Consider the following 25,675-nt stretch of genomic DNA (forward strand, 5'->3'; position numbering starts at 1 on the left):
AGCTAGGATGGGAGGGGAGTTTAGGGGAGAATGGATACATGTATATATATTTTTTATGGTTTCTACCTTCCCCAATTCAAATTTATTAAAATAGTCTCCTGGGACTTCCCTGGTGATCCAGTGGTTAAGATGCCACATTTCCAATGCCGGGTGCATAGGTTCGATCCCTGGTCAGGGAACTAGGATCCTGAATTGCCCTGAAGCACGGCTAAAAGAAAAAAAATATTAAAAAGAAAAAAATATATAAAAAAAAGTCTCCTATTTTCAATATTTTTCATAAAGTACACCAATCTCCAAGCTGTTTATAAGATTGCTTAGAGACTTATTTAAAAGAAATCTATGTCAGAGGATCAAATTTAGTATGCTTTTGCCTCAGTCCCAATAATTTAGATAATTTTACAATGACAGTCTTTTCCCCATTACACGTCGTGATACCTGAATTTATTATGCTCAAATTTAACTTCACTTTTGATCAGATTCAGTTACCCTTGAAACTATGTTTCATGCTTATCAGTTGCAGAGAAACCCATGAATTGTGAAAGAGAGCTCCTTTTCTTAGAGATTAAGCTTAGATTACTGTCTAAATTCTTAGCTCATATCTTAAATGATTTCTTAAATATTCTTATTAATTCCCCTTAAGAGACTAAACTTAATTCAGAAATTGTATCACTTCTCTGACAATGGATGATCCATATGCTGTGAAGGAACTGGCTAAAATTAGTTCTTTAGGTATTACTGTGATTGAAATTTATAATCACCAAGTGAGCTTTCTTGGTTTGCAGCTAGGAGCTGGCCATTAGGACTTCATAGTATCTTTTTTTTTTTTCTTCTTTAAATATTTCTTGATTGCAGAGTTCCTCTGATTCCACAGCCTTCCTTGTCTCCTCAAGGTGGAATACTATTGAATAATGCATACATTTAATTTTACTTATATTTCTCATGTGTTTTTATGACTAGAAGTGCAAAACCATAAGATTTTAAAGTGAGAAAAAAGCAGTATATATAACTGATAGAGTTTATGGATTTTGTGGAAAAAAGTATACATATATAATATATATATAGTTATGACAAACCTAGACAGTGTATTAAAAAGCAGAGACATCACTTTACCAACAAAGGTCTGTATAGTTAAAGCTATGGTTTTTCCAGTAGTCATGTACAGATGTGCGAGTTGGATCATAAAGAAAGCTGAGTGCCAAAGACTTGGATGTTTTCAAATCATGGTGCTGGAGAAGATTCTTGAGAGTCCCTTGGACTTCAAGGAGCTCAAACCAGTCAATCCTAAAGGAAATCAACCCAAAACATTCACTGGAAGGGCTGATGCTGAAGCTGACGCTCTGCTATTTCGGCCACCTGATGTGAAGAGTCAACTCATTGGAAAAGACCCTGATTCTGGGCAAGATTGAAGGCAGGAGTGCAGGACGACAGAGGGTGAGATGGTTGGATGGCATGACCAACTCAATGGACATGGGTTTGGGCAAGCTCCGGGAGATGGTGAAGGACAGGGAAGCCTGGCATGCTACAGTCCATGGGGCTGCAAAGAATCAGACACAAGTTAGCGACTGGACTAAATTGAACTGATATATATAAATAGAAAAAAATACTGGAAAGATCATAAATTTGAAGTGAAGTTATTCCTATGTGGTGGGATTAATGTTTATCAATTTCTTTATACTTACCTTTGTGGTTTTCAAACTTTTAACATGAACATTTATTGCATTAGAAAATAATTACAGGGCTACTTGTAATCATTTTATTGCACTTCATAGGTGCTGCATTTTTTACAAATTGAAGGTTTGTAGCAACCCTGAGTCTGTCAGCACCATTCTTCCAATGGCATTTGGTCACTTTGAGTCTCTATGTCGAATTTGGGTAATTCTTGAAAGAATTTAAACTTTTCCATTATTACTGTATTTCTTAAAGTGATCTGGGATGGTGGTCTTTGATGTTATTACTATTACTTACTGAAAGTTTGGGTGATGGTTAGCATTTTTTAGCAATAAAGTAGTTTCAAATTAAGGAATGTAGTACCCTGCTTTCTGGACTTTCCAGGTAGTGCGGTGAAGAATCTGTCTGCCAATTCAGGAGGCGCAGGAGACTGGGGTTTCATTCCTGGGTCAGGAAGATCTCATGGAGTAGGAAATGGAAAACCACTCTAGTATTCTTGCTTGGGAAATCCCATGTACAGAGGAGCCAGGTGGGCTACAGTCCACGAGGTCACAGAGTCGGACACAACTGAGCATACATACACACACACACACACACACACTGTTTTTTAAGACATAATGCTATTACACACTTAATAGACTACAGAAAAGTGTAAATATAAGTTAAATATGAACTGGGAAACCACAAAATTTAAATGCCACCCACTTTGTTTCGATATTCATATTTGTTTATTGCATGGTCTGGAACTGAACTGGCAGTATTTCCAAGATATGCCTGTATTTGGGGGGGGAAAAAACCAACACAGATCTATTACCTTTTACTTAAACACACTGGCATAGATATTTTGTGGTATAATTCTGAAAACTTTACTTCTGACTAAACACATAAATGTAAAAAAATACAGCAAAATATAAATAATCACTAAGCCACTGACCTTGTTCTATAGCACTGTAGAAAATAAGGACACAAAGAAAACTCCAAAACATGGGAACTGAAAGCAGGCAGCTGATGGACAAATGGTGGGAAGACATAAAGGTTTTGAGGGTCACTTCATATCCTTTTTCTTTTTTTTTTTGAAGTATTTCCTAGAATGAGAGAAAAAACATGAAAAGCAAAAGATTTCTGCCTTTATTATTTAGAAGATTAAATGAACTCTTTAATTACAAGCATTGATGATTATGATTTATCCATTTTGAGGAAACATTTATTGAGTAAGGATATGTAGAAATGGCTTCCCAGGTGGCACTAGCGGTAAAGAACGTGTCTGCCAGTGAAAGAGGCATTAGAGACATGGGTTCAGTCCCTGGGTTGGCAAGATCCCCCGGAGAAGGGCATGGCAACCCTCTCCAGTATTCTTGCCTCGAGAATCCCATGGACAGCAACCTGGCAGCCTACAGTCCATGGCGTCGCACAGAGTCAGACACGACTGAAGTGACTTAGCACGCATGTATACATATATAGAAAGAGGCCCTAAAAGGGGCTCAACAAAGCCAATCAAGACCTAAGTGAATGAAGACCTAAGTGAACGAATACAAAATTCAAACCTTATGTTTCATTTCTTGACCTTGGTGATAGTTACATGGGTGTTTCCACTTGGTAAACATCCATCGAACTCTATATTGGTATTAAAATTTGTGTGCTTTCCCATATGTGTTACAATTCAATTAAAATTTTTCTACTTAAAAAAAAAAAATTCGCCACAGCTCTGCTTCTCTCTTTCTGAGGTGCATTACAGTGACCCTGCGCTCGGTTCCCCAGAACGTTTCCTCCATACCCCAGCTCTGGGCCTCGCCAGTCACCACAGCCCATCTCCTGGGCTCAGTGACTGGTGGAGACGCGTTTCACGCAGGGCCACGGGTGCCCTTCCTAGGCCGCTGTCTGCAAGTTAGGGGATTGTTTTAAAATATGGAGATAGGGTTGGTATATTTTAATATTTCCCTAGATTTTTAAAATTTATTGTTTTTTAAGGATTGATCTATGTACAAATTTAACCAGTCTGAGTCAGAATGTTATTCCTCACTTTCTCAATCCCTCCTTTTCTCAGTCCTCTGTGGGATGGAAAGGAAAGCTTTTCATATCCTCACATTATCAGCGTTTTTTCTTGGTTAAAACATTAGGTTATTTAACCTGAGAAAAAGGGAAAAGGTCCTCCACGATACCTTTTACTTTATGGGATCCATGTGACACAGGAATCTTGGACCTATACAATGCAAAAAAAGGGCAAGACTGAAAAAAGAAAAAATTTTTTCTACTCCTCCAATATCAAGCACTCAAATAACAAACACTATTAGCTATATGTCATCTGTGTTTGTAGGATCATTTGCCTTAGGCAGAATGAAATTAAATAATAGGTCTGAGCCAATTCTGAAGCCTTAGTCCCTCCAACCCAGGCTTTAACCTTTTCTGAAGCTCTCATTTCTAACCTTTTAATCCTCTTCACAATGTGTTGACGGTCATCCTGGGAATGATTTATGCAAGGAGCCCACTGGTCAGGACCATTCAGCTGTGGCACTACCTTCAGGCCTGGAAATGAACTAATCTGTCCATGTTGCTCTTTTGTGTTTTTCTGGATCCTCTTTATATGATCCATTTAACAATATATGTATCAACCAACACAAAACTGTAAAGCAATTATATTCCAATTAATTTTTTATATATGTTTACTGATAAATATATATATATATATCAAAACACATTATTTACTCAGTTCTGATTGCTAGGAGCCAGAGGGCTTAAAGGAGAATAAGAAAAGAAAATAATAGACACAGTGCTACATGTATCTAATTTTAGTTATCTCAATTGCATTTAATATTATTTCCTCTACACATAAGCACCCTATCTGATATTGGAAAAAATTTTTCATACATTTCTTAATCTTCATTCATATTTCCCTTGTGGTACCTTGAATAAATCATGCAATATTTGTTGATATATTGTGTATTTGCTAGTTCCCGGGAAAAAACATTACATCATCTCTGTGAAGAAGAACTGGTTTATTTACATATTTAAACACCAGAATAGCTGATACGTGTATATAAAAGCATATTAATAATTTGAAATTACTTAAAAAACAAGAATTTGACTGATTTATATATCGGCCTCTACATTAAACACTGAATCCTATAACCAATTATATGAGTGACTTCCTTCATTTCTGGTTTTTCTATACACTATACTTTTATAATATCTGTACGTGAACCCTCCATGGATAAGGGTCCAAAGTGACTGTGTGTAATGTAAATGCCCCCCCTCAATCATTAGGAATGCATGCTGTAAGCAATTTCAAAGAGCATCAGAAATTATTCCATTCACATAAAACTTAAAACTTCTAAATATAAAAGGTCATCATAAAAATAAAAAGACAATGATTGCAAATTTATAACATAAAAATTTACTCTTGTTTGTGTGTAAATAATTCTTTTAAAACCATAAGGAAAATAACAAACAGAAAATAGGTAGAGGCCATAAACTGGCAATTCACAACAAAAGACGAAAAATATAAATGACCGATAAATGTGTGGAATATATTCAGCTTCACTAGTGGTTGCAGCATTGCCACATAACACAGCAGGATGCATTTTTCATGTAACATCAATGAAATCAAGTTTTTTTTTTTTATTAACTAACTATACATGATATGTAGGGGGCCATCCCTCATGGCTCAGATGGTACAGAATTTGCCTGCAATGCAGGAAACCCAGATTTGATCCTTGGGTTGGGAAGATCTCCTGGAGAAGGAAATGGCAGCCCACTCCAGTATTCTTGCCTGGAGAATCCCATGGACAGAGGACCCTGGCAGGCTACAGTCCATGGGGTCCAAAGAGTCAGACACAACTGAGCTACTAACATATTATGATATCTAGGATGCTGGGAAATGAGCACTCCTATATACTGTTAATATAAGTAAAATGCTGGAAACTGTCAGGAAAAAAATTTGACCACGTGCATTGAATTCATACCTTTGACCAATTGATGCAGCTTCTAGGAATCGCTTCTAAATTATCATAGATTAATTCAAGGATGTATGTACAGATAGAGATCACAGTAATGTACACAGTTGTGAAAAATAAAAACCACCTCAATGTCCAACAATCACAAATAAAGAAAACTCAGGCTAAGAAAGTATTTAAACAACACTTTCAAACTCACAGGAAATAAAGTGCAGGGCTGAACTCAAACGCAGGTCTGTCTGCCTCCAGCTCCCCACTCTTAAGTCCCTCAAGCTTGTGGTTTCCCTGAAACTTTCTTGAGGTGTCTCTCTGATCCTGGCATTTTTTATTTTTTCTGAGCTCAGGATTAGATAGTGGTTTCCTGTCTCTCCTGTGGCCCAGCCTCAGTGCTCTGGGATCCAAGTAAGATTTCTTGGGGTGGGTGTGGGAGGGATGCAGAGTGGAATAAAGCTGCTAAACAACAAAACATGACCTTTGACACCCTCTATCACATTGGGTTGAGTCCCATTCTGCACCGGTGTGAGATGCAGAGGGAATCTCTGTCTCCTCAGACCATGCAGTGGCTGAGTCCCAGTGCTGGCAGGCTGGCAGAAGACACCCTAACCCAGCACTGTGTCATCAAGATGGCACACCTCAGAACATTTACTGCTTTTAGATTGCGATTATCACTCCCCTGCCCTAGGAACCAAGAGCCCCTGCCAGCCTGCCCTGTCCCTCTTTTCTGTTTTATTAACAACAGTATTTTCTCACTGCAGAAGCAGTACTTCTAAAAGCCTCTAGTTCCTTTGCCAAACACTCTGACAAGGAAAGACAATGGCTAAGGTGCTTCTCACAGTCAAGAACACACAGGCAGAACTGTCATCTCTAAGTTGGATTTCTGGGTTTCTCAATACCTGAATCAGCTGTTGTAACTGAAAATGCCAAATGTCTTATTTTCCCTGCCCTGATTTAAATGCCAGCTAAATTTAATTACCCTAAGCCAGTGATTTTCGAAGATGGCAAGATCCCCTGAAACTTGTTAGATATGCAGATTCTTGGGCCCTACTCAGAACCCACTGGGTCCTCTGGGGGGAGTGAGTACAGGAGGGTTGCTACTGCTAAGTCGCTTCAGTCGTGTCCGACTCTGTGCAACCCCTGAGACGGCAGCCCACTAGGCTCCTCCGTCCCTGGGATTCTCCAGGCAAGAACACTGGAGTGGGTTGCCATTTCCTTCTACAATGCACGAAAGTGAAAAGTGAAAGTGAAGTTGCTCAGTCGTGTCCAACTCTGAATGACGCCATAGACTGCAGCCTACCAGGCTCCCCTGTCCATGGGATTTTCCAGGCAAGAGTACTGGAGTGGGGTGCCATTGGTAACAGACCCTGCAGCGGATTCTGATTCCCTCAGGTTAGAACCATTGCTCTAAGCTTCTACCCCTTCCATTCCTCACACTGCCGGACAACTTTAATCACACCCTTCTATGTGGCTCCACTGTGTTGTTGTATTACGTTATGATATTTAGTTGTGAGTCTGCATCCTCCCGCCCACGCCATTGTGAACTCCTTAAATAACAGAACCTAGGTTTTTAGGTGTCCATATTTCTAGGGCAAACACAGCACCTGGCACTTACTAAATGTGTGTTAAATGAATATTGAATAAATTAAGGCATTAAGAAAAGGGCTCTCCTGGTGGCTCAGACAGTAAAGAACCTGCCTGCAATGTGGGAGACCTGGGTTCGATCCCTGGGTTGGGAAGATCCCCTGGAGAAGGGAATGGCTACCCACCTCAGTATTCTTGCCTGGGAAATTCCATGGATGGAGGAGCCTGGTGGGCTAGTCTGTGGGGTTGCATAAAGTCAGACATGACCAAGCAACTAACACTCCACTTATAATAGACAAGAGAAAGTCTGAAACCCGCAGGTGTTAGTGGGAGAAGACTATCCATCCACACAGTGCACGACCACCTAGTCATGGTCTCAGGTTTCCAAAAGCTGCTTCTCCTACATCATCTTTCATAGATTTCACTATATTCTTACTGCATCTGAATTTTTAGCAACAGTTCCCTTATGCACACTATCTTGAGCTGCAATTAGTTCCATTCTTGTCATCTTGATCACATCTTTCACAGAGAGCTATTTTTTTTTTTCATGTTGGAAATCTAAGACATTGTTGAACGTGAAAGTGAAGTGAAAGTGTTTAGTCGTTCAATGTCTCCAACTCTTTGCAATCCCATGGACTGTAGCTCACCAGGCTCCTCTGTCCATGGAATTCTCAGGCAAGAATACTAGAGTGGGTTGCCATTCCCTTCTTCAGGGTATCTTCCCCACTCAGGGATCAAACCTGGGTCTCCTGCATTGCAGGCAGATTCTTTACCGTCAGAGGTTAGCTAGCATTTATTAAGTTCATACTACTCATTTATTTAAGAAATATGTATTGAGTGTCTACTACATGCCAAGCACTGTTCCAGGTACACTATGAAATAGAAGAGACAAAACCCTGTGCTCTGTGTCTGGCTCTGGGCTGGGTGTTCTTGTTAAATCCTACGTTGTGAAAATTAATTTGTGAAGTGTCATGATGCACTTTAGCTTAATGGGGGAAAATGCCTAATTTACATTCATCTAATTTTATTTTGAATGGCAAAAGGGGCCATCATATTATCACTAATTATGCCATATCCCTTTATAGATTATAAAGTTTACCAAATTCCTTTTCTGGCTCTCAGATCTTCATTATCTAGCATGGAGTAGGCACTCATGAAAACTGCACCCTAATGGATTTGACCCAACTCTCCCTGTTTATCAAGTGAGGTGACTAATAGTATTCTGCGCCCAGGCAGCAACTTGAACAAGACTGTTAAAGGTCCTGGATGCCTGGGTTCTTGTAACTTTTGTTATTGTTAAGATGACAACCACATGGCACAGGACTTCAAGACTTCAATTTGATTTCTAATCTAATCCCTGTTTAATCTGGGAACTACTGAAGTGTAATGATGAAATTTTAAATCTAAAAGTTTTCCTACTTAAATAGTATTTTTAAAAACACACAGCAAGATATTGTTTTCCTGTGGTTAAAAAAAAAACCCATAAAATTTACCATCTAAACCATCTGAAAGTATTCAGTTCAGTAGGGTTGAGAAAAGGTAGTGAAATAGATCTCCCGGACTTTATCATCTTGCAAATCTGAAACTCTTGTACCCATTAAGCAACTCCCCTCAACCTCCCTCCCTGGAATATTCTTACAGGGCTTTCAGATACAAAGTTTATAGAGTTTGACCCTTTTTTCTTGTACAGGTCTCTAAAAGCCCAAGGAGAAAATAGTGAAGGCAAAAACACTTCTATGTTTCTCTGTGAGTTATCTTACTCATCTGTAAAAATCAATGGCTGTCGGAGAGCCCCCTGAGTGCCTTCAGGTCTTTAACAGATAACTCTGCCTTTAGTTATGCCAGGAAGTTGAAAAGTCTTTTGCCTGTTTGTGAGTTTTAGAAGAACACCTAGAAACAGGTTCTAGGAGACAAAAGGGCCTTGCAGCTGTGGGCTCATCCACCGCCTCCCGGTGCTGGCATTCTCGCCCTCACACTGCAAACAATAGCACGTGGCTTGCACTTAAATAGTTCCAATGGCAGAAATCTCACACCTGAGGCCAGTGTTCCTTCCTTGCCTTTCCTTTACAGTTGCTATAGATTCTGAGAAAATGTCACAAACTGCTCTCCCACGTGCCTCAAAGTATTTGGAATTACCTGTCTGGTCTGATTCTGTGTCTTAACTGCTTCAGGCTTGCTTTCTTTTCTCCTAGATGCAATCAGGAAGTACTGAATTTAAGAAATAGTAAAAGAAAATATTTCCAATGAGCAGAATATTAATATGTGACAACTGAGCTTTCCCTATCAGTAGGGTTTATTCATGCATTCGACAGACAGCAATCCAAGTAACAGCTTTGATGCGGAATAGAACCTAAAAGCTGGGAGACCTACCAGTGGGATACCTTTCTTTGTTTGGCTTGGGTTTTTTTAATTTATTATCTTATTTATTTAATTTTTGGCTGCACTGGGTCTTCATTGCTGCATGCAGGCTTTCTCTAGTTGAGGCAAGAGAGGGCTTATTCTCCAGTTGCAGTGCTTGCTCAGGCTTCTCATTGCAGGGGCTTCTCATGTTGCTGAGCACCAGCTCTAGGGCTCTTGGGCTTCAGCAGTTGCAGCTTGTGGGCTTTAGAGTGCGGCTCAGTAGTTGTGGTACACTGGCTAGTTGCTCTGCAGCATGTGGAATCTTCCCAGACCAGGGATCGAACCTGTGTCCCCAGCACTGGCAGGTGAATTCTCAACCACTGAACCACCAGGGAAGTCCTGGTTTGGTTTCTTGTCTTCTCAAAATCTTCAATGTTATCTTTGCTCCCATTCTTAGTCCATAGGATTCAGGCAAAGTTGCCCCACAGCTGCCTTTACAGGCAAGGATGTCATCCCCACCATGGTACTAACGGAAGCCACCGCATTACCCCTCATCCTTGGCTAACACTTTGGGAACTGCCTCTTGCGAGACATGGGTGTCCAGAGCAAGACCCAATAATAGGTGCCAGAATGTAAATTTTAAATACAGGATCATGGTCAAAGAGAATCAAAGTGAACAGGTTGCAATGAAGGTCACTGGCTCAATCTGACTGGAAGGATAGCTGGGAAATTAGGTATACTAAGTAGTATAAAAATAAAGTGATATTTTACTAAGAAACTACTAATGGATAAAGAAAATATAAAGGTAGACCTAAACCCAGAAAACATTTATAAAGAACTAAGAATCAAACAGATGTCATATATATGTATATCTGAAATGTATTACTTTATTTTTTCACTCAAGAATGTAACATGCTATTTCCATATTGAGCCCATATTGAGCCCCGTGTGTGTGTTTTGTCTTTTTTTTTTTTTGCAATGTTGTTACAGTAATACCTTCTATACAGACAGTCGATGTATCCATTGCCTATTTCAAAAAGCATTTGTGGACATTTCAAAGTGAACGGTGCCTCTGAGTTGAAGATTAACTTGTTTAGAAGACTTTGTGCTGCCAAAAATACCAAACGATAACCAAAAAAAATAAATAAAATAAATAAATAGCTCCAACTTTGCTGATCTTTACAATAACCTGATCTCTCTCATGGCTATCTACTTTTGAAGCTCCATTAACTCTATCCTGCACAGGCTACTAGGGAAGTAGCTTTCCAGTTTTTTGACCCTGACTCACATACAAAATACTTTATATGGAAGTTTAGAATAGACATTTACATGTATACATATAACAGAGAAAAAGTGTTATGAAATATTGCTTTCCTTTACTATTTGCAAGTCACTAATATTTTCTATTCCATTCCCTTCTACTTCATCCTATTCTATTCCCTCTACTTGTTTTGTTCTATCCTATTTCACTTTAAAATGTCATTTTGAGGGCTTCCTTGGTGGCTCAGTGAATAAGAATCTGCCTGCCAATGCAGGAAACACAGGTTCAATCCCTGATCCAGAAAGATCCCACATGTGCTGAAACTACTGCAGTCTGAGTGCCTGAAAGCCGGTGCTCCACCAGAGAAGCCACCACACTGAGAAGCCCAAGCATCACAAGTAGAGAGCAGCTCCTGTTAACCACAACAGAGAAAGGCCCTGTGCAGCAAGGAACACCCAGCACAGCCAAAAATATAAATAAATAAAAATTACTTTTTAATGTCATTTTTGACTCACAAAGTTGATTTCACAACTTACTAGTTGATCTTAATGAATAGTTTGAAAAATACTGCCCTAGTCTGCTGCTGCTACTAAGTCACTTCAGGCGTGTCCGACTCTGTGCGACCCCATAGACGGCAGCCCACCAGGCTCCACCGTCCCTGGGATTCTCCAGGCAAGAACACTGGAGTGGGTTGCCGTTTCCTTCTCCAATGCATGAAAGTGAAAAGTGAAAGTGAAGTCACTCAGTTGTGCCTGACTCTTAGCGACCCCATGGACTGCAGCCTACCAGGCTCCTCCGTCCATGGGATTTTCCAGGCAAGAGTACTGGAGTGGGGTGCCATTGCCTTCTCCAAGTCTATGGTGCAGCAAAGGATGAAAACAAGAAAGGTTTTCTCTCTGGACCCGGCTCAAGAACTTTGCCAATCTATTTCAGATTATTTCCATACTTCTTTTTCATTCATTCACTTATTCCCTCATTTCACTTATTAGAGGAATAGCTATGAAGTCCTTAGCATGAGTTGGGCACTTGAGTCCATTATTAGGAAAACAGTGATGGGCAGGCTAGATTCCAGAGCTCACAGAACTAACCAATTCTAAGGAAACTCAAGTCAGAGGAGATCTAAACCCCAAGGGAGGTGCAGTGGTGGCGTGAGGAAGGAGGTCAAATGTGCCCTTACATCACTGCACTGGGGGAATCACTTACTCAACAGTTTCTTGGTGGTAACAATGAATGCAAGTTTCAGAAAGGAAGCCGCTGTATTTGGTTCTGCTGATAGATGAGGAATGAACACAATTTCTTCACTGCTGCTAACCTGAAAATGTCGGGTGGGGAATACAAATGATTACAATAGTGCAACAGACTCACATAACCATTTTGAGTCGTAGAGGGTTAAGGGATAGTTAAATACAGAGGCAATGAAGACTGTAAGGAGGAGGAAATGGCAGAAGACGAGGGCAAACACTGGGGAAGGAGCCTGGCTGTGGGCAAATATTCTTCCAGAATAGGAAGAGATTTGAGTATTTTTATCAGGTTGAGGGAAAGGAACCAGTGGAGAGGTCAAGACAGGTTATGACTAATTGATGTAGTAAGGTGTTGGTGGATTTGGGGATGGGGTGAGGAAGTGAAAGATTTCATCTGGGAAAGAGTAACTAGCCTGCTGACCATTTTATGGATAAAACAAAGCATAACAGTCAAAGTCTGCAATATTATTAAATTTATTACAAAGAGTAAAAAAATATTATATGATATGGTGGGCATTTTTTCATTAGCTACCTTTTCTCTTTTTCTAGAATGACATAGAGATAGCAAGCTGTCCTGAACTTACTTCTTCAGTTATAAGTCCTCCTGCCTCATCCCTTTATTTCACTGATTTTTTTTTCCTTTGGGCCTGCCAAAACGACATCATCTTTCACGCGTGGCCCTTTATTTTTAAACTTGTACTTGAAGAATAATATATACATAGAAACGTACAGGAAACAAAAGTGTACAGCTTGATGAATTGTTCACAAAATGAGTACATCTGTGTGCAGCATGTAGCCCTTTTAAGAAACAGCATCACCAGCACCCCAGAAAATTGACATCTCCAGACCCCTACCAGTTATTCTCTCTCCGTCCAAGGGTAACGACTACCCTGACTTCCAACAACGGGTACACTTTTTGGAAAAGTCTTTACTGAATTTGTTACAATACTCCTTCTGTTGTTTATGTTTTGGTCTTTTTTAGCTCCCCGACCAGGGATCCAACCTGCAACCCCCTGCATTGGAAGACAGAATCTTAACCACTAGACTGCCGGTTAAGTCCCACGGGGTACACGTTTAGACAAGAAAATAATCTAAGCTCTCTAACAGATAAATAAATCCATGTGCACGAAGGTATTTCTTTAAAAGTTGTCCAAACAGGGACACTATTTCCAATCTGTTCTTAGTTGTTTATTCAAATGTTTCCCTCACTCCTATATTGTTTGCCTAGTTGGAGTAAAAGTGAAGAGTAGACCAATCAGAAGGCTTTTTCCTGGAAGACTCCCCTTAGAAACAAACATTTTGAAATGAAATGGGAGATAGAATGGAAACCAAATGTGAACCACCTTTTCTATAACAAGTAACCTGTCTCTGGCTATTGTATACATCTGCACTTTGGCATCTTTTTCTAAAGCCCAGGATATATTTTCATATTACTTCCAAAATGAAATTCTAAAAACTACAGAAAAGTCAAAACAATCCACAGTTACTACCCAGAGAGACCACTGTTTATAACAGTGAAATACAGGAAACATCTTACTGTCCATAAGCAGTAACATTTCAATGTCCATCAATTTGTAAGTGAAAAAAGTCTCAGAACTATTTGCATAAAACTATTTCACTCATGTTAAAAATGCATAGATGAAAAAAAATTTGGACATTTATTTTTTAATCCAAAACAACCCTCTTTGATCTCACATAGACACGATTTAAATGGTTTTTTTTTCTTCAGAGTAATTAAGAACACTTTAATACTTTGAGAGACAATGCTATTTGAGAACAATGACAAAGGCTTATTTTTCATTTATTCAATGCATATTTACTGGTAAATAATGCTTTGGAAGCCAACACTCAAATGTCTTGTGGAAACATTAGGTATTTAGATATTACATATAAAATATATTAGGCACTAATTCGTAATTTTCAGCATGTCATTCTCTTTTGTCATTGAAGTGTCACTAAGCCAAGTATGACTTATTCAAATATATTATATGAGAAGTTAACCTGGTTACCAGTGACAAGAAGGGAGTGAAGAAGGGGGAGGAGACAAGGGGAAGGTCAAGAATGAGATGAAATTTTCTTTTCACATACGTATTACTATTTACCTGTATTATTGCATTTACACATATAATTGTAATTATTTACTTCAGGTCTCTTCCAATAGATTACACACTCTTTAAACGTAAGGATAATGCCATACTCCCTAGCTTCTAGGATACTGCTCAGCACTATACCTGAGCCAATATTTACATAATGCTACTTAGATACCAATAGTAGTACCTAAATATTTTCAAAAGCAGGTCCTTTTTTTAGGTGGATATTTCCATCTGAATGATTTACTTAGCAACTGTGGAAGATTTTCTTTTCCAAAGACGACCACCATGATATATTCCATCCCTTACACTCGTTTGGTGAGAAGGTGACACTCCTCCCATCAAATAGTGTGGCCAGTGTCCCCACCTCTCAAACCTGGTCAACCTCTGTGATGGCCTCAATATAGTGGAAAGTGGTGCCATATGATCTCCAAAGGTAGGTCAGAAAATGCCTTGGACTTCTGCCTTGTCCTCTTGGGACACTTGCTCTTGGAAGCCGGCCATTGTGCAAGGAAGCCAAGCTGGCTCACGGAGAGGCCACATGTAGGTGATCCAGCCAACAGCCTGAGCTGAAGTCCCAGTATCAGCCAGCATCAACTGCTAGACGTGGGAGTGAATCTCTGGATGACGCTCCTGGTCCCGAGCTGTTATCATCAGCTGATGCTGCGAGGAGAAGGAAAAACGTGTCTTCCCTGTGCCCTATCCAAGTTGTAGATTCAGGAGCAAAATAATTGTTTTAAGCCTCCTTTACATACCTATGCGCTTCCCAGGTGGTGCAGTGGTAAAGAATTCACCTGCCAAAGCAGGAGACACAAGAGATGCGGGTTCAATCCTTGGGTCAGGAAGATGCCCTGGAGAAATAAATGGCAACCCACTCCTGTATTCTTGCCTGGAGAATCCCATGAACAGAGGAGCCTGGCAGGCTACCGTCCATGGGGTCACAAAGAATTGGACACCACTGAACGTGCACCACATCCTGTACTTCCCTATACTAATAGGTAGTTTGCTGTGCAGCAATAAATAAGCAGAACAGATACGACTAGTTCACACACCAATGGAAATGGAGGGAAGGCTCAGGGCCTTCAGAACCCTCCCCCTCCTCTTCTATTTCCTGTTCTTAACCCAGGTGTACGGAGGCACATCATGGAAATGGAAGTAGGATTAGAAACAGCAGGATGAGCCCAAACTAGGACAAACAGTCCCTGGAAAATTAATTAGAGCCCATTAAATTTCAAACAGAAACACTCAAAATGCATCTGTGATGCCTGGATTTTTTTCTTTTTTTCCTAAGGGAGGAGGCAGAAAGCAATTTTCAGTGATTACCAAATGATTGTGACAACCTCTTCTAATGTCCTATTAATATGTTAAGAAACATGTTATAGGTATGGGAAGTTTAATTATCTGATGCTGGTATTTTGTGATCTTGTAATGAAGGACCTGTTAACTTGCTGAGGGATGATTTGCCTAAACTAACTGAATAATCAGTGTGGACAGAATATGGTTACTGACCTCATCAATGCCTTTGACACAGTAAATCATATTGTGCTGAAAAAATTACACTGGAGTGAAATGTGCGACACAAGCACGGATGAGTTAACTGGCTGGTTCACGGACATAGGCTGCTTTCTCTCCTGAGAAATTACGTGTGACAGTTAAATTAACCTTAAGGGACTTGGAGGCTGGCAGAGATTTGCATATTTTTTTTCTATTCTTTATTTATGAACTGCCAAGTTCTTTCGAGAGTACAACAGTGCACTTTTATATTAACAATGAAATACATTATTTGGGAGGAAGCACTGAAAAATGAGATTGAAGAAACCAACTTGGGTCTTATCAACCATTTCAATCTATGAAAATACCGCAGCATTTAACCTTGGGTGGAACTGCTTTGGCATTTCAGTGAAGATAAAATGTAAGCTATTTTTTTTTTATTAAGAACAAAAGGCCTAAATTAGATCCTAATTTTCCTTTTATTCCCATTTAAATCAAACTACCTATTTTTGACTTTGAAAATGGCAGCTGTCAAGCTCACAAGTAGTCTGACTTTGGCCAACAGGGGTGTACTTCTTTAGTTATCCAATTGAACAAACATGAGCCTTTCTACTTACTCTCTGGAAGTGGGACATCCGCCCTGATAAAGTTGGAAGAATTGGACACTGAGACCCTCTGCTCCTCCCTCTAATGTTTCCTTCCTCTTTCCTGTCTTCAACTCTAAGTGCAAGCTAATTTAAACAAACTACAAATCTGAATCCTAATCACATTTTTTTAAAGAATGTCAAGAATATTGTATTATGCAGAGCTTGACCCTAGGTCGGGAAGATCTCCTGGAGAAGGAAATGGCAACCCACTCCAGTGTTCTTGCCTGGAAAAATCCCATGGATGGAGGAGCCTGGTAGGCCACAGTCCATGGGGTCGCAAAGAGTCGGACAGGACTGAGCAACTTCACTTTCACTCCACTTACATATTATGATTATAAAGAACATTTAGCAACTAGGGAGTTCTTATTATATAGAACAGTAATTGTGATTACAACTATGCAGAGAAGTTGATAGGAAAAAGAAAGAAACATTTAAAAATGCTAACAATGATTGCATTATGATAGTATAATAATTTTTTATTTTTCTCTACAATCTGTAAAGATGATTTTACATATATATATTATATATAATGTATAATAATAATTATTATTTTAATTTTATTAATAAAACAATAAATAGATATTTAATAATAAACAATTGTATATAATTATATATTATATAATATATAACATTTTAAATAATATTATTATACATAATATGTAATATTATTATATATTGTATTGTATTATATTTATATTTTATATTGTATTATATTTATAATATATTAAATAATAAATATATAATAACAAAATAATACACCAATAATTTATTATTTATTTTATTATTAAATATTATAATACATATAATAATTTTTTGTTATTTTCCTCTACATTCTGTAAAGGTGATTGATTTTATATATATTATATTTTATGTTTTTATATATATATAATGTAATTGCTAAGTTAACCATACCTGTTAATAAAATTGGAAGAAAAGGAAGGGGGGAAAAACCAATTGGTAAGTACTTAATGCTTAAATCCAGCAGGAGAGAATAGAGATTGTTTTGAGCTACACCTAAAATTAAGTGACACATAAGGATGGAGAAAGTCTTGACAGAGGTCCTTCCCATGTCGCATCACTCAGATTCAACAGGCACACACACACAGAGACGACTTCCATTGTTAAGAGTGGACACAGTCCCCTTACAGATAAACTACTCCCAATCCTAATTTTCCTCAAAAAGAGTCTTTGCCTGACTTCTCTAGCTAATCCCTCCACATTTTCAACCCTTCACACAAAGTGGAGTTTTAAAAAGGCACTCTGTTTATAAGGAGGCATGAATGATATCTTACTTTTTCATTTAGAAAAGAGCAAATGCAGGAATTGCAAGGCTATTTTTGAGGAAATGAGAATCAGTCTACATGAAGAGCAATGAAGAACAAATGCAGATGTGATACTGTCAGAGCTAAGCTTGGTTTTGAGAGAAAAAAAAACTAAAACTAGCGTAGGAAAGCCAATAAGTGGTAGAAGTGGAATTTGCAAAATAGATGTAATTGAACCACAAACTTTAGAGACAAATGTTGATACAAACAAAAGTTAGGCTTAGAACAAAAATCAAATTAACCTGAAGTGGTTGGGAGAAAGGGGTATTCTAGGTTTCCCAAGTGGTCTGGGGCTAGGTATCTGCAGCCTTTCTGGCCTGCTCTTCTCTCACAACAAACTGGAAAATTCTTAAAGAGATGGGAATACCAGACCACCTTACCTGACTCCTGAGAAATCTGTATGTAGGTCAAGAAGCAACAGTTAGAATTGGACATGGAACAATGGAATGTGGAATACTTTCCCAAATTGGGAAAGGAGTATGTCAAGGCTGTATATTGTCACCCTGCTCATTTAACTTGCATGCAGAATACATCATGCGAAATGCTGGGCTGGATGAAGCACAAGCTGGAATCAAGATTGCAGGGACTAGTACAGCCACTATGGAGAACAGTGTGGAGAGTCCTTAAAAAACTGGAAACAGAACAGCCATATGACCCAGCAACCCCACTGCTGGGCATACACACAGAGGAAACCAGAAAGAGACACGTGTACCCCAATGTTCATCGCAGCACTGTTTACAATAGCTAGGACATGGAAGCAACCTAGATGTCCATCAGCAGACAAATGGATAAGAAAGCTGTGGTACATATACACAATGGAATATTACTCAGCTATTAAAAATAATGCATTTGAATCAGTTCTAATGAGGAGGATGAAACTGGAACCTATTATACAGAGTGAAGTAAGTTAGAAAGAAAAACACCAATACAGTATATTAATGCATATATATGGAATTTAGACGGAGAAGGTGATGGCACCCCACTCCAGTACTCTTGCCTAGAAAATCCCATGGATGGAGGGCTGGCTCCTAAGGGTCGCTAAGAGTCAGACACGACTGAGCGACTTCACTTTCACTTTTCACTTTCATGCACTGGAGACGGAAATGGCAACCCACTCCAGTGTTCTTGCCTGGAGAATTCCAGGGACGGAGAAGCCTGGTGGGCTGCCGTCTATGGGGTCGCACAGAGTCCGACACGACTGAAGCGACTTAGCAGCAGCAGCAGCATGGAATTTAGAAAGATGTAATGATGACCCTGTATGCGAGACAGCAAAAGAGACACAGATGTAAAGAATAGACTTTTGGACTCTATGGGAGAAGGCGAGGGTGAGATGATTTGAGAGAATAGCATTGAAACATGTACATTACCATATGTGAAATAGATCACCAGTCCAAGTTTGATGCATGAGACAAGGTGCTCAGGGCTGGAGCACTGGGATGACCCTGAGGGATGGGATGGGGAGGGAGGTGGGAGGGGGGTTCAGGATGGGGAAAACATGTACACCCATGGCTGATTCATGTCAATGTATGGCAAAAAACACTACAATACTGTAATCAGCCTCCAATTAAAATAAATTAATTAATTAAGGAAAAAAAGATTGCAGGGAGAAATGTCAAAAACCCAGATATGCAGATGACACCACCCTTATGGCAGAAAGCGAAGAGGAACTAGAGTCTCTTAATGAAAGTGAAAGAGGAGAGAAGCTGGCTTAAAACTCAGCATTCAAAAAACAAAGATCATGGCATCTGGTCCCATCACTTCATGGCAAACAGATGGGAAAACAATGGAAACAGCGACAAACTTTATTTTCTTGAGCTCCAAAATCACCGCAGATGGTGACTACAGCTATGAAATTAAAAGACGTTTGCTCCTTGGAAGAAAAGCTATGACCAACCTAGGTAGTATATTAAAAAGCAGAGACATCACTGTGCTGACAAAGGTCCGTCTAGCCAAAGCTATGGTTTTTCCAGTAATCGTGTATGGATGTGAGAGTTGGACCATAAAGAAAGCTGAGCGCCGAAGAATTGATGCTTTTGAACTGTGGTGTTGGAGAAGACTCTTGAGAGTCTCTTGGACTGCAACTAGATCAAACCAGTCAATCCTAAAGGAAATCAGTCCTGAATATTCATTGGAACGACTGATGCTGAAGCCGAAGCTCCAATACTTTGGGCACCTGATGCAAAGAACTGACTCACTGGAAAAGACCCTGATGCTGGGAAAGACTGAAGGCAGGAGGAGAAGGAGATGACAGAGGATGAGATGGTTGGATGGCATCACCGACTCGATGGACATGAGTTTGAGCAAGCTCTGGGAGTTGATGATGGATGGGGAAGTCTGGCGTGCTGCAGTCCATGGGGTCGCAAAGAGTCAGACATGACTGAACTGAACTTCTCTCATAAGCATGTTATGAAACTATAATTTATACGTGTACCTGGAATACAAATTCAGATTTTAAAGATTATCAAAAAGAAGTTCTTTCTCTCCTTACTTAAGTAAATTTAATCTTGGATAATTATGGTTTTCCGGTTCAGTATATACTTGTTGAAAAAGTTACAAGTAACTAATAATAGGTTAATGCAAAATTTATATACAGTGTTGTTTTAAAATGTTCATTTTGCCTCCTACCCTGCATTGAATTCAAAATAATTCCATCAAAATCATATTCAAATATGAAAACCAGTATTCCTGAAATTCTGGCTGACATCATTTAAACTCATCAATATCATTATTTTTGGCATATATTTACTATAAAAACAAAGAACAAATCACACTATCTGTGCCTTGCTTGAAGCCATTTTTTTCCTGAAAAGTATCATTAAAAAATATTTTGTTCTTAGCAAATCCATTTCATAGTCCTGATATGTGGCTGTACTAGTTCTTTGTTAATATCAACTGGGTATAACAAAGTGTTTATCCATTTCTCATCCCACAGTCATTTCTCTCTGACAAAAAAGGATGCAACAGTTGTTTGCAGAATACACCTTGTTAATGCTTTTTTAAAAATTCCTCTTCTCCTTCCTTAAGTAAACAGTTCTAATCAAATTTTCCTCACCTTCTATGCAACAGTCATTCTTTCCCCTTCATAAACAGCAGACGTGTTCAACCAGAGCTTCCAGTTTTTCCCCAATGGTAGTTCCAGGCTCAGGACTCTATATGTACATGTGTGCATGCTAGTTGCTTTAGTTGTGTCTGACTCTGCTACCCCATGGACTGTAGCCCACCAGGCTCCTCTGTCCATGGGATTCTCCAGGCAAGAATACTGGAGTGGGTTGCCATACTCTCCTCCGGAGGATCTTCCCGACCCAGGGATCGAACCTGCATGTCTTAAGTCTCTTGCATTGGCAGGAGGGTTCTTTACCACTAGCACCACCTGGGAAGCCCAGAGATGTACAATCTACACCAATTATTTAACTAAGGACTACAGAGAATCTATTGAGTGCATGTTTATCATTCAACTGTTACACATGTTTCAAATATGAGCCAAGTATTCTGGAGATAAATCACACATGAGTCAGGTACTTGACTCACACTTACTTTTGACAGTAATCCTTCTTAATGCTCTAATTTTATGATGTAATTTTAGTAGTGGAATTAACTTGGAACAACTCAAAATTATGTAATTAATTGCATTAGCTTCAATTATAATTACTGTTTAATCTCAGCCTGACACCCCAGCCGAAAGCCAGTACACACAGTGGCAGTCACGGTGGAGGGGCGAGGCCTTTCCAGCTGGTGGTTTGTAGGGACTAATTATATAAACTATATTTATTTTTGCTAAAAAAAAAAAAATCTCAGGAACTAATCAAGCGTATGCCATTTATTTGGACATAAGGGCTTAGAGAAGTCAAGGGATAGAGAATAAAGGGAAATACTTTCAGCAATTCCTAATTATGTTTCCCTCAACATTCATTTTGAAAGGGTTTAATTGATGTAATTTTTAAAAGTTTCTGTGGTCACATAAATTTGGTTTATGCTGGATTAAAAAATTAAATAAGTTTCTTTACTATATCGTTCCTTAGTCTTTAATATGTTAATATATGTTGTGAATCTCCAAGATGTGAGAAGTAAAGTGTTTCTCAAACTGTTTTAAACAGAGAACACCCTCTCCTTTAAACAACTTCACTGAAGTATAATTTACATGCCATGAAGTCACTTGTTTCAGTGTACAACTAAATGATTTTTAGCGACTGTACAGAGTTGTACCACCATCACTAAAATCTAAGTTTCAAACATTTTCACCACCTCAAAAACATCCCTTCTTCTCACATTTGCCATTACTCTGAATTCCCACCTCCAGCTCTAATCTACCTTCTGTCTATAGATTTGCCTCTTCTGGAAGTTTTATATAAATGGAACCATACAATATTTGGTTTTTGTGTCTAGCTTCTTTCACTAAGCATGGCTTTGAGGCTGATTTATTTTGTAGCATGTATCAGGACTTCATTTCTTTTTACTGACAAACAGTATTCCAAATAGATATACCATATTTTTTTAATCCATTCATGAGTGTATGGAAATTTGGATTGTTTGCAGTTTGGGGATATTGTGAATAATGCTATGGAACATTCATGTAGGAGTCTATGTTTGAACAACTTTTTGTTATTTCTCTTGGGTATATATTTCAGATTGAAGTTGTAAATCATACAATGAATTTATATTTAACTTTTAAAGAAACTTCTAAACTGTTTTTCCAAAATGGCTGCACTATTTTGCATTTCCATCAGCAGTGTATGAGAGTTTTAATTTCCCTACACCCTCACCAGCTAGTCATCCTAATGGCTGTGTACTTTTATTTAACGGTGGTTTTGATTTGCATTCCCTGATGGCTAATAATGTTGAGCATCCTTTTATGTGTTTATTGATCATTCATATGTATCTTTGTTCTATTCAAATTTTTTGCCTATTTTAAAATTGGGTCGTTTTCTTGCACCGCAAGAGTTCCTTAGTATTCTATGATTTGCAAATATTTTTTCCCTCTTTTCATTTCTTTTGGTGTCTTTTTATTTTTATTTTTTTTTTGGTGTCTTTTTAAGCACACATATTTTAAATTTTGCTGGAGTTCAGCTTATCAACTTTTTTCTTTTACTGCTTGTGATTTTTTTTTTTCTAAGAAAGTCATGAAGATCTACTCCTATGTTTTCTTTTTAAAAAGTTTTGTTATTTAGCTCTAACATTTAGATGGAGTTTGAATAGGGTGGGATACTTCATTTGAATATATCTTTTTGCACTTGGATATCCAATTGTCCCAGTACCATTTGTTGAAAAGACTACCCTTTTCCTATTGAATTCCCTTGACACCTTTGTTGAAAAGCAATTGAGCATAAATGTAAGAGTCTTTAATATGTTAATGTATGTTGTGAATCTCCAACAGGGAGGATACAGAATGTTTCCCAAAATGTTTTTAACAAGAAATTCTACCTCCTCCCCTCCCCCCTTTTTCAAACACAGGCTTTCACATCAGTTCTCACTGCTGTCCACAGCACAGACTTAAGGGAATGCTTCTCTAAAGTGCTCAGGGCTCTAACTTTTACTTGCAACTAACCTTGTTGCTTGTTTTTAGAGGCTGGGAGCCGGAGGCTGCAAAACCAAAGACATAATTTCTAGTAATATGCTAGAAATACATATTGTATTTCTACAGTAAATAATTAAGACAACTCACTATGCAGACATGTATGTAAAGGCTGTTGGAAATATCTGGTATTGAATTAGATTCATATTTTACACATAGAAACAAAATGAGTTTTCTCATAGGCATAATGGATGAAACTTTGGAAGTAGGGAGAATTTTGCAATTGTGTTTTACATATTTAGGGCAATGCAGCTTACCTGATCATGACATCTGACAGGAGTAAATATCAGTAATAAGTTGTCATAGTAAAGGAGATGTATTTACATATACTTTATCATATATATACACACACACCTATAGACACATATCTGTTGGAAATGTACTTTTTTCTTTTTTAAAACTAGTAGATTTTGTCCTAACGCTTTTATTTAATCAACTATAAGGCACAATGTTGGATAACTGCTTAAATGACCTTGTTAGAATGACAATACTATCACTTTAGCATTGTATTATTCAAACACACACACACAAGTACAAAAATTAAAAAGTGGAATTAAAATTAGTGTCTTTATCATCCTGTATTTATCTGCAGAACAAGAAAAATACACATAAAAGTCAACAATGAGGGGGAAAAAATGAACAAAACACTTTCATGGGGAGAATGTGTCATCAGAAATGTAGAAAAGCAGACCCAAGGCGCTCTGTCAATGCTCTAACCACAAAACCTGGTGGATGTCACTGAAGGACTGACAGGCAAACTACTCCAGTGAATGCCTGAGGTTCTAGAAACCCACGTAAAACGACCGTATAAACCCAACGGGTAGGCGTTCTACCAACATAGGCTGAGGTGCATTCAGTACCCTAACCAATATGTTGATTTCTCTCACCAGGCCTCTTTCTGTTAGTGATTTACCTTTCTTTTTAAAAGCCTCATTTTGTTTTCTGAAGATTTAAGATGGCATTATCTCGCCTTGTATAAAAGAAATCATTGCATACCTAAGTTTCCAAATACATAATAATATTTTTCTTTTGGATATTCTATTATGCCAAACAAAATTTATAGCAGAAAAATACATCTTCTTGTAAAACTGTAGGCATATTTAGGTCAGGATTCAGAAATGTAAAAGCCTTGCCTCCCTCTCTGTCAGGGTTTGTATTCTATCTAGTTTTGAGCCTTAACAGCCGTTATCCATTTCTAGTCTCCCTACACCTTTAAAGTAACTTAAAAGTTCATTTTAGTTTAAATCTCAAACCTTTTTCAGATTGGATTTTATACTTAGCTAATTCAGGACAATTTACTTGTATTTTATTTTTTTCATTTGTTACTGAAACCACGCCCGATGCTTGCTCCGCATTTTAGACTTTTTTCCCCCCAAGCATACTTGGAAATATCCGAGCTCCTTCCCTCTAAAGTGCCACTTACAGATTTTGTATTTATCTGTTTTTGGCCCGTGTGTGTTCTCGTTCTTTCTCCTCTTTTAGGTTATGTTAGGCTTACCTACGAGACCCTGCCGTCGAGGGAGAGGCGCTCAGCGTGGACGGTACCAAGTTGAACAGCTTTTACAGGTCTGCCCTCCGTGACCTTGTCAACCTCGGGCGCGCGGTGGGCGGGTGTTGATGACGTCACGGCCCAGATGCTCGGGCCGGCGAGATGGTTGAACAGTGACCTATGAGTCCCGCGGGTGTGTGTGGGTGGAGCAGGGAGGGAGAGAGTTAGGATTTCACACCGTCGTGGGGCATCCGTGTTTCTGCCCACGGGGGAAATCTCGTTTTAGCCTGGCCCCCATTTCTGCTCCAGGAGGAAATAAAACTCCCTCCCATGTGCTCCCCTGGACAGTTCAGAATGAGAGGGGGTAGGAGCGAGATCAGAGCCTGGTGCGAGCAGGAAGTCATTCCCCAGGCGCTGGAAATGAGGGGCAGGAATTCGCCGCCAATTCCCAAGAGTATCAATGTATAGGAGATTTTCCTCCCCAAAGTAAGCTACCTTCAGTGGGACCAAAGAGATACCTCTCAAGGAGCACCCTGGAGCCGGCTCCCGTGTAGGGACCAGGAGAACTTGAATAATTTGGGAAGAATTCACTCAATTATGGGGATATTCTGTTGCACACCTGGCTAAGATTTTTACGAGAGTAAAGAGGGATTGGAAATGAATCTATTTGTAGTCATATATCAACCAGATAGTGTAAAATGTTGTAGTTCTTATTCTGCAGTGTCGGTTCAATCATTACCACTGTCAGTTACTCGTTTTGTTGTCTTTATAAAGCTCTGCTGTAAAGAGCTACCATGTTGTTAGGGATCCATGTTTGGGCTGGCAAAACTCCCACATCACTGTTAAGTGACTAGTAGGCTGTTTTCCTGTCTGTTTACTTCAGTGCTGCACCTAACACCTGCAATAACAAGTACAATGAATGATGACATGAGTAAAAAGTGACCAGCAAACGGGTAAATTACAGTAAGCTGACAATATATTCCCATTTAGTGACTTGCACTCTTCACATCTCCATTCCTTCTATTTACT

The 25,675-nt window shown here is 38.9% G+C and overlaps 1 long non-coding RNA gene across 8 annotated transcripts; it reads right to left on the reverse strand.

The window, feature by feature from the left end:
• Nucleotides 1–1,061: 1,061 nt before the first annotated feature.
• Nucleotides 1,062–25,675, reverse strand: LOC129626845 (uncharacterized). Of its 8 annotated transcripts, none has more exons than XR_008702251.1 (7): nt 24,656–25,675; nt 14,884–14,979; nt 14,496–14,791; nt 4,092–4,288; nt 3,828–3,868; nt 2,603–2,753; nt 1,062–1,534 (listed from the first exon to the last, which is right to left on the reverse strand). It is a non-coding gene; the product is annotated as an uncharacterized LOC129626845 (long non-coding RNA). The 8 variants fall into 8 exon arrangements; XR_008702249.1 differs by lacking the exon at nt 4,092–4,288 and adding an exon at nt 12,001–12,109 and having other exon boundaries at nt 24,656–24,862; XR_008702248.1 differs by lacking the exons at nt 3,828–3,868; nt 4,092–4,288 and adding an exon at nt 12,001–12,109 and having other exon boundaries at nt 14,505–14,791; nt 24,656–24,850.

Source organism: Bubalus kerabau, chromosome 14 (genome assembly GCF_029407905.1).
Source record: "Bubalus kerabau isolate K-KA32 ecotype Philippines breed swamp buffalo chromosome 14, PCC_UOA_SB_1v2, whole genome shotgun sequence".
NCBI lineage: Eukaryota > Metazoa > Chordata > Mammalia > Artiodactyla > Bovidae > Bubalus > Bubalus kerabau.